The 13,855-nt window shown below is 45.8% G+C and overlaps 2 long non-coding RNA genes across 2 annotated transcripts; one reads left to right on the top strand and one right to left on the bottom strand.

Moving 5' to 3' along the window:
* The first annotated feature begins 73 nt into the window (after nt 1–73).
* Nucleotides 74–856, top strand: LOC123149660 (uncharacterized). The gene is made up of 2 exons (XR_006474806.1): nt 74–246; nt 368–856. It is a non-coding gene; the product is annotated as an uncharacterized lncRNA (long non-coding RNA).
* Nucleotides 857–2,184: 1,328 nt separating this feature from the next.
* On the bottom strand, nt 2,185–5,856 carry LOC123101503 (uncharacterized). Its single transcript, XR_006448593.1, has 3 exons — nt 5,762–5,856; nt 5,479–5,620; nt 2,185–2,296 (listed from the first exon to the last, which is right to left on the bottom strand). It is a non-coding gene; the product is annotated as an uncharacterized lncRNA (long non-coding RNA).
* Nucleotides 5,857–13,855: the final 7,999 nt, after the last annotated feature.

The raw sequence follows: 13,855 nt of genomic DNA, 5'->3' as shown, positions 1-13,855 counted from the left end.
ACCGTTCAGAACCACGACCCTCTGTGCACCGTGCAGAACCTCATCCTTCACAGCCAGGGAGATCTTACTGGCATGAGCCACCTCCTTCACAGCCAGGGAGATCTTCCTGGCATGAGCCACCTCCTTCACAGCCAGGGAGCTCTTCCTGGCATGAGCCACCTCCTTCACAGTCAGGGAGCTCTTCCTGGCATGAGTCACCTCCTTCACAGCTAGGGAGCGCTTACTGGCATCAGCAGATGAATCTAGGTAACACTACTCACTACATTCTTTTGAACAGTGTAGTAATCGTTCTTGCATTCTCAGCAGTCACTGATGCTTACTGGTGGTGCTTCGTTCATGCATTTGTATCAATTTTACTTTACCGCAGGCGGCAACCAGTCGCAACCGTTCATGCATTCAGAGCAGTCACCGATCCTTAGTGGTGGTGCTTCGTACTTTGAGGGCGACCGCGAGGATGATGACCAAGCTACAAACATTTATGGCTTCTCGCAGACAGTGTTTCACACTCCACCACCACCACCGACGCAGGAGACACAGACCGTGACAGACGAGGTTAACTATGGTCGTGGTTATCGCGAGCCTCGTCCACCGCCTCAGCGCTTATCGCCTTCGGGTCCTCGCCCGAGGAAGACCCAGACTCGTCGTCGTCCCCCGCAGTGATATGCTTATCTATCTATGTATGACTCATTATCTATGTTAGTTTCAGACTATTCGCAGCTGTGTGTCAGTATTTATGTATGAGACATGCTTCATGTATGTGTTACTATCGCACTTGCTTCTATGTGATCAGGAGACATATATTGTTTTATGTATGCGAGACACATATTACTATTAATTCGCATTCTTATTTCAGTTACATTTCCAAATAGACTACAACCGATAATTAAGATACAAGTACATCTGAATTAAACGGTGCGGCTGAACTTGTGCAATACATCTTACATACTACAAAATGAAATTCAGATAGAACATAATGCCCTACAATAATACAATACAAACTAATAATGCAAATACATCTGAATGAAACGGTACAACTGGAATACATCTTACATACTACATGAAGTCATCATCGTCATCCTCCGTTGATGCAGCCCTCTTGCCCTTCGACGATGCGCTCTTCTTGCCTTTCGTCGATGCAGAACTCTTGCCCTTGGTCGATACAGAACTCTTGCCCTTCGCGGATGCATAACTCTTTCCTTTGGACGATGCAGAACTCTTGCCCTTCGACGATGCAGAACCCGGAAGCGGCGGCATGAAGATATCATCGTCGTCCTCGCTCTCCTCAGTCCATAAAAATGGATGCTTTTCTGCAGTCCTTCTGAAAGTTTCACTCTTCGGCTCCACCACCTTCTTCCACCTTTCATGCAACCTAAGAAGTTCTTGACGTACCTCCTCATAGGTCCTTTCAGGCCACCCAGACCTACGTAGTTGGTGAGCCAACTCATTCATTATGGTGTCACTACCGGTGAGTTCGTCCCATGGAACTATCCTATTGTCCATCCTGAAATCGGTAGCTAGACTCAGCAGAGTGCTGCTCATCTTAGGGTGAAAACTATGATCGAATGGATAATGGGACATCTCGACTACACTACACTGGAATGCTTATCCACCTCCGCCTGAAGGGGGTTTTATAGATACAGAGGAGAAAATGGCGGGAAAGAATAACTGCGGTATGGCGGGAAAGGGTTGGCGGGAAGGGATTGGCGGGCAAATAAGGCGGGAAGGGATTGACGGGAAAATAATGCGGGAACGGATTGGCGGGAAAATAAGGTGGGAAGGGATTGGCGGGGAGGGGTTGGCGAGAAACGGGTGGCGGAAACATATGACGGGAAGGGGTTGGCGGGAAACGGGTGGCGGGAAGGGGTGGGCGGGAAACGGGTGGCGACAAAATACAATTCAGCATGAGCCATGCAACTTCGGCCTAGGGTTGACCAAAAAGTGACTTTTCGGCCTAGAGTTGACCAAAAAGTCTACTTCGGCCTAAGTGTGGCCGAAAAGTACTACTTCGGCCTAAGTGTGGCCGAAAAGTACTACTTCGGCCTAGTTGTGGCCGAAAAGTACTACTTCGGCCAAAGATTGGCCGACGGGCTATTAGTTTTGTTTTTTTTTCATTCTACGCTATAATTTTCCGAAATTGCTACAAAAAATAACATAGTTTTGAAAAAAAATCCAACGTAAACTCATCTGGCCGTGCCTTCTCCAACTTATCTAACGTTGCACCCAGCTTCGCCCTCGTCTGCTCCAACTTTGATTCCACCTCAGACGGCTCTAGTTCTTTCGGGATCTTACCAGCATGCTGGATTGATACACATAGATGATGGTCACTGTATTACTTTTCGATCATCAATCATCAAGTAAAGCACTGATTACAGTTGGTAAATAAGTAAGAAGGTATTGTCTGCTGTTAATTATGTGAGGTTCCATATATACGAAATGCATCAAGCAAAAGATGAAGTATCTAACAAAAACCTACCACAATTCGACCACAAATGACAAAAAACTAGCACTTCACAAAATTTTGCCGAAAACTACTACTCTACTACTTTTTTTTTACAAAAAATTCCCACTTCGTTTTAAATACAGTTTCGAGCATTTTAGACGTGGTTATGACCGTACTGGGCCCCATCTTCAGGACTGAAAAAGTCAGCACCGCTAATATGTGGGGCTCACATATCAGTTCTATCCCCTACCTCTGAAATTCCACATGAGGATCTAGATCAGGGTCCGTGTCCCCTGCGAGCTCCGGTGAGCGGTCCCCCTCGGTGGTCCGCACTCCCAGCAGTGTCTAGATTGCAACCTTACGCGTTCGTGCGCAGCTGCAGTCGTGCACAACAGCTGTCCATCAGATTCAGGCTGCCCCGTGGCAGTAGACTCCGATGCCGCGATTCCAGTCTTGACGGACATCGGTGGCCACAATGCCCCTCATCGCCAGGGTGTGCTCCACTCCTTACCGCTCGCAGCACCCCCGCACGCGCCAAGCGGCATCCACGTCGTCGCCACCCTCCTTCGTGCGTGTCGGCGGCCACGCAACGACCGTGTTGCCCCTTGCCACCAAGGCCCGACCGCACCCAGCCGAACCCCGCATCTCTAGTGGCAAGCCACACCCACACTGCCCGTGGTCCCCGCGATATGGAGAAATCCCCACCGCCGTCGACACCACAGGGCGGGAGCGCGAACACATGGTGGGCTTCGCATGAGAGTTCGCGAGGTTCGTCGATGTCACCGTCGTGCTAGAGCACCACTGCAGGATTAGGGACCAGCTCGGGCATAGCTCCACGTCTCCCTCACTAGGAACGCGGTCCAGCACCCGGTGAGCAGGAACTAGAAGTCGGCGCTGGCCTTGCCCCCTCCTTCTGTTGTGCCCTTCCTGCCCCGTTGCATCCGCTGCCATCCTTGAGGCTGAACAACATACGTGGACCGAGCCACTGCATCACTGTTCTCCATGGAGATTTTCAGACAAAGGAGGTAGAACTGACATGTGGGCCCCACATTTTTTTGAACTCTGAAGACACTAGGAGAAAGACACTAGGGGATCCTCTGGGGCCCACATGTTAACGTTCAAAATAACGGTGTTGACTTCTTCAGTCCTATGGGTGGGGGCTAGCCTAGTTGTGTTTAATAGTGAAATTGTCAGACTTGATAGTTTTTTGCACACAAAAAAATATAGTTGTAGAGTGGTAGTTTTCGTGAAAATTTAGTGAAGTTGTAGTTTTTCATCACGCTCGGTCGAATTGTGGTAGCTTTTTTGTTTCTTCAAGGGGAATATATTAATATCGCGAAGATACCAATTACACCCAGTCTCTGCACCTACAAGATGTTGCAAAAACATCTAGGATGCACACAACCAAAGGGAAAAATAAAAAGAAAGGAAAAAAGAAAAGGTCCCGCCATAGCGATCGACTCCTCTCAACACTAACACACATACCACCACCTAACACAACACCCGGAAAACATAAAAGGTCACCAAAGGCAACGCCTTCAAGAAGGGAACATCGCATAAGCGCAGTCATCGCCCGATCCAAGATCTTAGGTTTTCACCCCGGAGAAAGTCTGCACTCTCAAAACAATTCCTTCGGCATGGCAATCGCGACACACAACCAATGAAGGTCAAATCTTAGGTTTTCACCTTGAAAGTCACAACTCGGCACCCGAGGAGTACCACCAAAATTGAAATCCGCCAGTGTTGCTGCCCCCACTCACTGCTGCTCCTGGGAGTTATCAGACACCTGGCTGACTCCATGGCCACCGAGGCTCTGTCCGACTAACCGATCCTCCGATCTCGGCCACCATGACCTTCTTCATTGTTGTCTCTACCATTAAAATCGAGAAGCCGACATGTTCCAAGGTGTCATCAACCAATAGAGCTTCGTGCCACGCCCTGAAAACCTCGTAGGCCGATATGGACGTGCGCGTGTCGATGGCCAAATCGAGGAGGACCGATGATGCAGGCAGAAGCCATGATGCGAGAAGAGCACGATGGCTGGGTGCCGGCACCACCACGGTGCCTAGCAGTCGGCGTCGTCAGGCACCACCGAGCTCCCACCATGACGTTGACCAACCTGGGGGGAGCAGAGCCCACACCAGGGACAGCCAGCGCGGTCGGTGACGAGCCCCGTGACAAAGCAGGGACAAAAGGCCAGGCCACCAACCAGCCAACCGAGCACCGCCAGAGGATGCCGCTCGGGCGCCTGCTCCTCGGAGAACTCCCATCGGCCAGATCTGAGACAAACTTCTCCATCCTTGCCCGCCCCGCACAACCAGGCTTCACAGTCACCGACGTGAACGATCACCGTAACCGCCGCCTCACAGCCACCGCGACCCAGGCGCACCACTGCGCCACTGGCACTGCCGCACGCTACGCCGCCATCAAACCCCGCGTTACGGCCTGACGCCCCTCCTGGCAACCACAGCCCGCGCAGCAACCCACCTGGAGAGGGGAGGGGAGATCCCCGCCGCCGTGGACACAGGTCGGGCTTTGCCCAGTGGCGCCCCAAGGCGGCGGCGAGGGGCGAGGATGCGAGTTTGGGCGAGGAAGACGGCAGCTAGGTATTCGCCCGGCCTCTCGCGGGAGTGGCGCGGGACGAATCATCAAATAGGGCATATGCTTTTTTTTTGGTTAAATACTCCAGAAGACGAGATGGTTAAAGATATCAAAACCGCAGCAACATCCATCTTTATGTGTGGCAACTAATTGGTTTCTAGGGGTTGAGTGAAAAGCCATGCTCAGATCAACCAGGAAAGCAAGTTACTTGATGATACGATTTGCATGCAGTCCTGCTGCTAGTAAGTCAGGATGTACAGTACAGCAGTACAGGTTCACGTCAGGTTAAGCAAGTATGAAGATTTTAAGTAAGTAATTTTTTCTCTTGTTTCTAGTAGCTGCTGTTTCGATCGATTGATTATCGCAGGCTACATCGGCACAGTGATGCCGTGAGATACATAAATCATGAGAAGAAAGATCAATTTTGGTTCAGATACCTTGCTAGAAAGCTGGCGGGAGCGCATGAACCTGCCTGGCACGAGCCGGCGTCCCTCATCCGTGACCGCCTCCTGCGTTCGCTGGAGCAGGGAGCCACCCAGCCTCCTCGCCGCGCACCGAACCGACGCCATCACCGCCGGCCTGTGAACAATTGGCTAGGGATTAGGATGACAAGTCCCTCACGAGTCACGAATCACCACAGCTGGCCGGCCGCGGCAAACACACACAACCATCGATCGGGTTGCAGTCTGTGGAGATTTCGCTAGATTTTGGTGAGCGTACCTCGCGGATGTGGGCGTTCCTACCTCAGGCCGCTAGGGTTCCTTGTTCGTCTTCCTTCCACCTCCGCCGACAACAACAATGGGTAGATTTCTTCGTCTTTTAACCCTTTTTTTCATTCGCAGAAAATATTGTTTCTTAAAAAGACACCAAAGGGCCTAAATATTATCGAGAAAAAATAGGGTACGCGTCAGACCGCTGGATCTGTGGTGGTGAGCAACGAGGACAGAACATCCCTTTCACACGCGAGTTAAGCCCATTCACATAATAGTTACTTCTTTTTTTTTTTGCTTTTTTTTAGGGGGTCTTTCCTTTTTTTTTGCTGGTGATATCATATTTGCTTTGTCTCTTCTGCAATTATTGTTACCCTAATTTCTCAGCCCAGCAGCTGATCTTGTCGCATCATGTGTGTGGCCTGCAACAACATGGACTATTGACATGCAGCGTCAGGAGCCCGGCTTTGCAGCATAAAAATACAACAATAACCAGTGTTACATCTGCGGAGGCCTATGCTGCAGGTGGTCGGCTTTGCGGTGTCCCGCACGATCCCACTTGTAGCATCGGCGGTTAATCTCACAGTACGATGCATCTGGCATGCAGTAGCAGGTGTCCAGCCTTGTCATCATTGTGGGATCTAGCTTACGCCGCTTTCCCTCATCCTGGCCGGTCCAGAACACATCATGTGTTGTACTCGGTTGTCTTGCAACATGTTTCATGTTGCAAAGTGCATGTGCGAGGTGGGGGTTGTCGAGCGCCGGAGGATCAAAGCCTTTCCCATGCAACATCTGTCGGACACGCTTTTGCAAGTCATGTGTGTGGCGTGTTGCAAAGGGCAAGAGTAGAGGGAGGAGCGGTTTCCGGATGAAAGGTGGTAGCGAATTTTGCGGCAGTCGGTGACACCACGCTCGGCGCACCTCTATCGAGATGGGGAAGTAGCGAACATTTTATTTGCAGTAAAAACATAGGGCACATTGCAATGGCCAGAAAACACCTAAAGGACCGAAGAGTGTTTGCAACAAGAGTAGAGCATGGGTCGTGTTGCAAACCCATAAGCGTAACATAGGTCATGTTACAAACGGAGGGTCTCAGCTCGACAAGAGAGCGCAACATGGGTTGTGTTGCAAACCTGCTATGCAACATGGGTCATGTTGCAAATAGTGGGCCGCATCTAAATGGGCAAGCACGACATTGGTCATGTTGCATATGATGGACCGCAACTGAACAGTTGACGCGGCCTAGATCATCCGACAGTCGCACATGTGATCCAATGGCTCTCGGGGCGGCCAATCTGGTACATACAGCAGCTGGTTGACGAGTAGCACACTCCATGCCACATGGGAATAAGTAGGGGTGATTTTAATAGTTTCTCTATGAAAGAAATTTCAATTTAATCATAGCAAAAACTATTGGGAGACAAAATATTACATATGCAACATGGGACCCAATAGTTGCATCATCCAAAAATAATAGTTGCATGAAGCGTCGTTGCAACACTCAAGACCGTCGCAGCACGTCCTCCATGTATGATGTATTTTGACCATTAGCAGTCCATATATTGATCTAGAACAACACAAGAATCATCACGGCGCAACTTGATCACGAGTAGCAGCACGGTGCGGTAGTCAATAGACACTTGCGCTAGGCAAGTACTCCCTCTATCCGAATTTATAGCCCTCAGACCATGACACTTGACCTAGGCACAATTCATGTGGTTGGGCAGTTTTGAATCGGCCTATTAGAGAGCACACATTAAAGGCGAAAGACTAGACCACGGGTACACCCTCCCCATTAGAAGTATGGAACATGGGACCCAATAGTTGCTTCATCCAAAAATAATTGTTGCATGAATTGTCGTTGCACTCAAGACCATCGCAGCACGTCGTCCATGTATGATGTATTTTGACCATCAGTAGCGTGTTGATCTGAACCAAACACAAGCATCGTCACGGCACAACTTGACCGCGATTAGCAACATGGTGCGGTGGTCAATAGACACATGCGCTAGGCAAATACTCCCTCCATCCGGATTTATTAGCACTCACTAGTAGAAAAGGGAGCAATGGTCCAGACCGGGTCAGCCCATTAGTCCCGGTTCAGTCTAGAACCAGGACCAATGGTGGCATTGGACCCGGTTCGTGAGCCCCGGGGGCCGGCCGGGCCACGTGGGCCATTGGTCCCGGTTCGTCCCGACCTTTTGGTCCTAGTTGGTGGGACGAACCGGGACCAATGGGCCTCGCTCCTGGCCCACCACTATTGGTCCCGGTTGGTGGGACGAATCGGGACCAAAGGCAGCCCATTAGTCCCGGTTGGTGGCACAAACTGGGACTAAAGGGTTGGTCCTCGTTGCGGTCAGAGTTTAGTCCCACCTCGCCAACCGAAGGATGCTCTCACCCGTTTATAGGCCCCTCTCTCTCTGCCTTGTTGAGCTCCTCTCAAAATGAAAATAAATGCCCTTATGCAGGGAATTTGACCTAAATTCATATTGAATTTATCTGAAGTTAGTAGAAATTTATTATGAATTTAGGTCTAATTTTCTCTATAAGCGCATCTATGCTCATTTTTTTAGTAAAGTTGATCATAACTATTTTTTCTTCTATTTATTTCTGAGTAGTTTTTTATATAATTTTTTTTCTTTTCTACTATATTTATTTTTTTCTATTTATTTCTGAGTTGTAATAAGTCTGTAAAAATAAAAAAGAGGCGCAATGCTCGTTAATTAGCTTCAAGCCTTTCGGAATAGTGTAAACTGCACTGCACATAGCTTCGTGCAATCTACCCTATTCCTCAAGGCTTAAAGCTAAGCAACATGCAGGTTAGCATTGAGCCTCTTCTGCATCGTCTCTGCATTCGGGGCTTATAAACCGCTGCGAGTGCCTCTCGCTTGGCGAGGTGGGACTAAAAAACAGTTGCAGAACGAATCAACTAAAATACTCTTTTACCGGTTCAGGGCACGAACCGGTACTAAAAGGTGCTCGTGGGGCACCAGCCTTAAAACCTGTACCAAATAAAATGCCTTTGTAACAGCCTTAGAACTGGTACAGAAGGAATCAACTAAAAAGCTTTTATAAACCTCTAGTATTATTGAAACTAAAATTATATAGAATTTTGTTACAAACTTTAATAGCAAAAAGGATTATCATAAAAATAGCAACAATAAATATTTTGTTGTAAGTAGAAACAAAATAAAATAAATAAAGCAAGAAAAAAACAAAAAAAGTGTTTTCAAATTTGAAAACCAATGGCACTAACAGAAAGTTTATATTTTTTCTAAAACTAAAAGCAAAAAAGAATTAAAAAAGAATGCAAAAACCAAAAGAAAATAAATAATGCAGAAAACAAAACAAAAAAACTGGAAAATAAATAAATAACAACAATAAGTATTTTATTGTAAGTAGAAACAAAATAAAACAAATAAAGCAAGAAAGAAAACAAAAAAACAAAAAAAAGTGTTTTCACATTTGAAAACTAATGGCACTAACAGAAAGTTTATAATTTTTCTAAAACTAAAAGCAAAAAAGAATTAAAAAATAAAGCAAAAAACAAAAGAAAATAAATAATGCAAAAAAAAAACTAAAAAACTAAAAAAACTGCCACCTATTGGGCCACGACGGTCTGAATACGACTAGAAACCCAACCTGGGCCAGGATTCAGGCCCACAGAAAGCCCAATAGGCCCACAGCAGCATAGTGTGAGATTAGGCCTGAAAGCCTGTAGTTGAGAGGAGCTCGAGAGGGTGGGCGCAGCAGCGCTTATAAACAACTCTCGAGCCCTCTCAACTAGCGAGATGGGACTAAACTTTGGCCGCGATGCGAGTAGCACAGGGGCCTTTGGTCCGGTTGGTGGCACCAACCGGGACTAAAGGGGTGCATTGGAATCGGTTCGTGGCACCAACCGGTACCAATGCCCCACCTTTAGTCCCAGTTGGAGCCTCCAACCGGGACCAAAGGCCTCTGCTTCCCGCCCTTTGGGCTGCTGAAAAGAGGCCTTTGGTCCCGGTTGGAGGCACCAACCGAGACTAAAGGGTTGCATTGGTCCCGGTTGGTGCCACGAACCGGGACCAATGCTTTTGCTATATAAGTAGCACTTAGGAAATTTTCAGAAACCGCCCACCCCCACTTCAATCTCTTCTCCGGCCTGCTCTCCTCCAACGGCGGTGAATCCATCTCCCCGGCCTGTCCCGCGCCACCCCGTCCCGCACCGCCCCGATGCCATCTCCGCGCCGCCCCGATGCCATCTCCACCCCGCCCCGACGCCGTCGCCGCTCCGCCCGCCCCGGCCCGCGCCGCCCCGACGCCGTCGCCGCCCCGGCCCGCCCCGCCCCGACGCCGTCGCCGCCCCGCGTTGCACCTCGCCGTCGCCGTGGCCGTCGCCGTGGCCGTTGCCGTGAGCAACTAATTTTGTTAGATGTGTAGTAATTTTGTTAGATTTTTTTGTAGTTTATAGAATTTTTTGTTAGATGTGTAGTTCATAGATTTTTTATATTGTGTTAATTTAGATGTGTAATTAATTTGTTCATATTGTGTTAGATTTTTTTATGATTTTTTCTGTTGTAATTTAGATGTCAATTTTTTATGATTTGTTTCTGTTTAAATTTAGATGTCAATTTTTTTTCATATTGTGTAAGTAATTTAGATGTCAAATTTTTATGATTTTTTCTGTTCATAGAATTTTTATGATTTTTTTCTGTTCTAATTTTGTTCATAGAATTTTAATGATTTTTTTTGTAGTTCATTGATTTTTTTATTAGATGTGTAATAATTTAGATGTTTAGTTCATAGATTTTTCTGTTAGATTTTTTTTTCATATTGTGTAATTAATATGTTCATATTGTGTTAGATTTTTTTATGATTTTTTCTGTTGTAATTTAGATGTCAAATTTTATGATTTTTTTCTGTTGTAATTTAGATGTCAATTTTTTTTCATATTGTGTAAGTAATTTAGATGTCAAATTTTTTATGTTGTTCATAGTATTTTCTTTGTCAATTTATTGTGTATGTATAGGAAAATTAGTTAGAAAAATAATAGAACTATAGTTAAACTAGTTTATTTTTAGTAAGTAGTACTTTATTTTATTTATAGTAAGTGCTTCATATATAGTTGAACTAGCTAGTTGATTTAATAAACCAATTTATTTTACTATATATAGAAGTAGTTTATTTTTAATAAGTACTACTTTATTTATTTATATTAAGTGCTTAGTAGTTGAACTAGTTGATTTAATTAATAAAACTACTTTATTTAACTATATATAGAAGTAGTTCCCGCATTGACGTCGACGATGCCTATCCCGCATCCTCGTCGTCGTTGACTCGGTGGTGGTGGAGGCCTGCTTGATCAGGGCCTTGTTTGGGACTGGGCTTCGCCGGGCTGGTATTGGGAGGTGCTACCTTCTGGGGGACGTAGGTTGGTGAGGAGGCAGCCCGTTGTTGCCCCGATCCTTGTTTGGTGGAGGTCGCGTGGGCCAGTGACGGTGCCGAGGCTTCCGAACACCACGAAGGTGGTACGTCATCGTGTCAGCGAGGAGGACGGGCACGTCCGTCGCTACATGGTTGTGTTGGAGGGCAGGTTCGACAATACCTAGCAGGTTCTTCAGGGATCTCACTGGAGCTATGATCCTGTGATCGTTCCTTATCTTTGGGTGTCCACCGCCCGCAACGATACCCGTCGGACGCTACGGTTTTAGCTGTATTAATTAGCGATGCTATATGTTTGATAGTATTCGAGGAGTATTCGACGATGTACGGACACAAGAGATGATGTACTTTTGGCTATAATTGAATGCATGTTAATTTGAATACTACTTTATTTTACGATTTGGTTTTGCTTATTGAATGCTCATATTGGAAAAGTACTCCTACTTTGAATGCTAAAATTGAAGAGCACTCTATGCAGAAATCTAGGAGCCCCCTCCATCATCCACGCCGTCGTGGGGGTAGCTTCTCCTTCATTCCCTTGTGTTAGACAATGTGTTGTAATAATGCACTCGGGAATGAAAAGAGGAGCTACGTACCATCACCGATAGTCAACCCGTGATTAATAATAATGATCTAATTTAGATTTTTTAGTACATATATTTAATATTTGAATTATGAACTTAGGCCGAAAATGTCGTACTCGGACGACGAAAACCGCCTTGGGGAGTGCGACTGGTGCCACGACGACCGAGGTGTGTGCGATAGGTTCATTGAGCTAGACGAAGATCGACGCTTCAGCATTAAGTTCGAGGAGACCTTCGATGTTCATACGGTACACAACGACGACAATAGTTTTTTTCGTAATTAAGCACGACTTCAACTATTTTAACGTGTATTTTTCATCTTGTCCAATTCGACTAGCTTATCTCATGTTATGCAAGACGCTATGTCTTGGAGAGGATGGGTTTTGAAGACCATGAAAGTATGGAAACCAAAAAAATTCTCCTAAGGACCCATCATGGTGTGGATTTTCAAGTAAAGTTGTACAATGCTGAGAGTGTAACCCATTTTGGTTGCAAAAATTGGGAAGCACTTCGCAAGATGTATGGTTTTGATGAGGTTATGCTTGTCACCATGAATCTTGGTGATCCTACAATCCAGCAAGACAATATGGGCATTTGGGTCCTTGTGGATACACCTCCAATTCTTCCCCCATGTGAGCTTAACATAGTTATTAAGTAATTTATATTATTTATTTCAAAATAGTTGACAGCTTGTTTCTATTGATAGCTTATTTTCATTCTTCAAAGAATGTGCGGAAAATGGTAGACAAAACCCACTACACCGATGACTCCGAATTAACTTATAAGGAGAAAAATCATCTGATCGCATTTTGTACTGATCTTGAGAATTACAATGTCTACAATCGAACTCCTCAACATTATGGTCAATACGTGCCATTAGTGCACGTGTTGAACTACGGTAACTACCATAGAGATACCCTGGTAAGATTTTTTACTATTACGACATCCCTGCAGCTTTTTTTAAATACTTCTAAAACTAGTACATCATTGCTAACTACGAAGTTATTACTATGTTTTTTCAACAGATAATCCCGAATGATTGTGTGCCTCATCTGATGTATACGCACGGTCGCCTTGATGTTTTGAACATACAACCAGGTCGTCCTACGAATCTCAATTGTCCATACCGGATTTCTAAAAGAAGTGGAGACATGACAATAAAAGAATGGAAAAAATGTATGGACAGTCGTAAGGAGCTTCTTGAAAGCAAAAGGAGGCGAAGCGCAAGAATTGGAGACATGATGATCTCCATTCTTCATAATGGAGAGTCAGGATCTATATTGTTTTATGCTATTTTACCTTAAGGGTGTTTAGGTCCTACCTAATACTGATGATCATGTGCTAAGAACAATTATGTAGGGTTGGGTTCGATGACTATGAGGATGATGATCGTATGACTTGTTATTAATAACGAGTAGAAGTTGTATGATGATGCATGATTAGTAGGACTTGTAATTATATATGATGATGTATGATGCGAGCATGCATGAGTTATTATATATCAGCGGGTGAAATGAACATAGCAGTATAAGAGAGGACACTTCTCTCTATTAGCTACCTAATAACAACCTAAAATTAACCCCCCAAACCCCTAAACCAGCCACTTTTTTTAAAAAAAAAAGAAAAACCTCAGCTGCTGACACGTGGAAACCTTTTGGTCCCGGTTCATGTCACCAACCGGGACCAAAGGCCCCCTTGCCTGGGCTGCTCGCAGTGGCCACGTGGAAGGCCTTTAGTCCCGGTTCGTGTTAGAACCGGGACTAAAGGGTGAAGGCATTAGTAACGACCCTTTAGTCCTGGTTCAAGAACCGAGACAAATGTCCCCTTTTCTACTAGTGACTCGGACCACGACACTTGACCTAGACACAATTCATGTGGTTATCGCGGGAGCACATATTTTTTTCAAAAGGTATTTTTGATATTTCCCGCATTTTTTGGGTTTTCGCATTTTGGCTTTTCTCTAGGTTTTTTGGTTTTTCTGTTTTTCTAGTATTTTTATTCTTCAGTTCCTTTGTTTTCTCGGCGTCCTTTCCACGCGAAGCACATAAACACAGTTATGCGCATGTGAGCAGAGTTGTGCTTCATGCCATATATACATC

This window comes from Triticum aestivum, chromosome 1B (genome assembly GCF_018294505.1).
Source record: "Triticum aestivum cultivar Chinese Spring chromosome 1B, IWGSC CS RefSeq v2.1, whole genome shotgun sequence".
Classification (NCBI taxonomy): Eukaryota; Viridiplantae; Streptophyta; class Magnoliopsida; order Poales; family Poaceae; genus Triticum; species Triticum aestivum.
The sequence above is the reverse complement of the archived record's forward strand: the minus strand, read 5'-3'. Positions and strand labels throughout refer to the sequence as shown.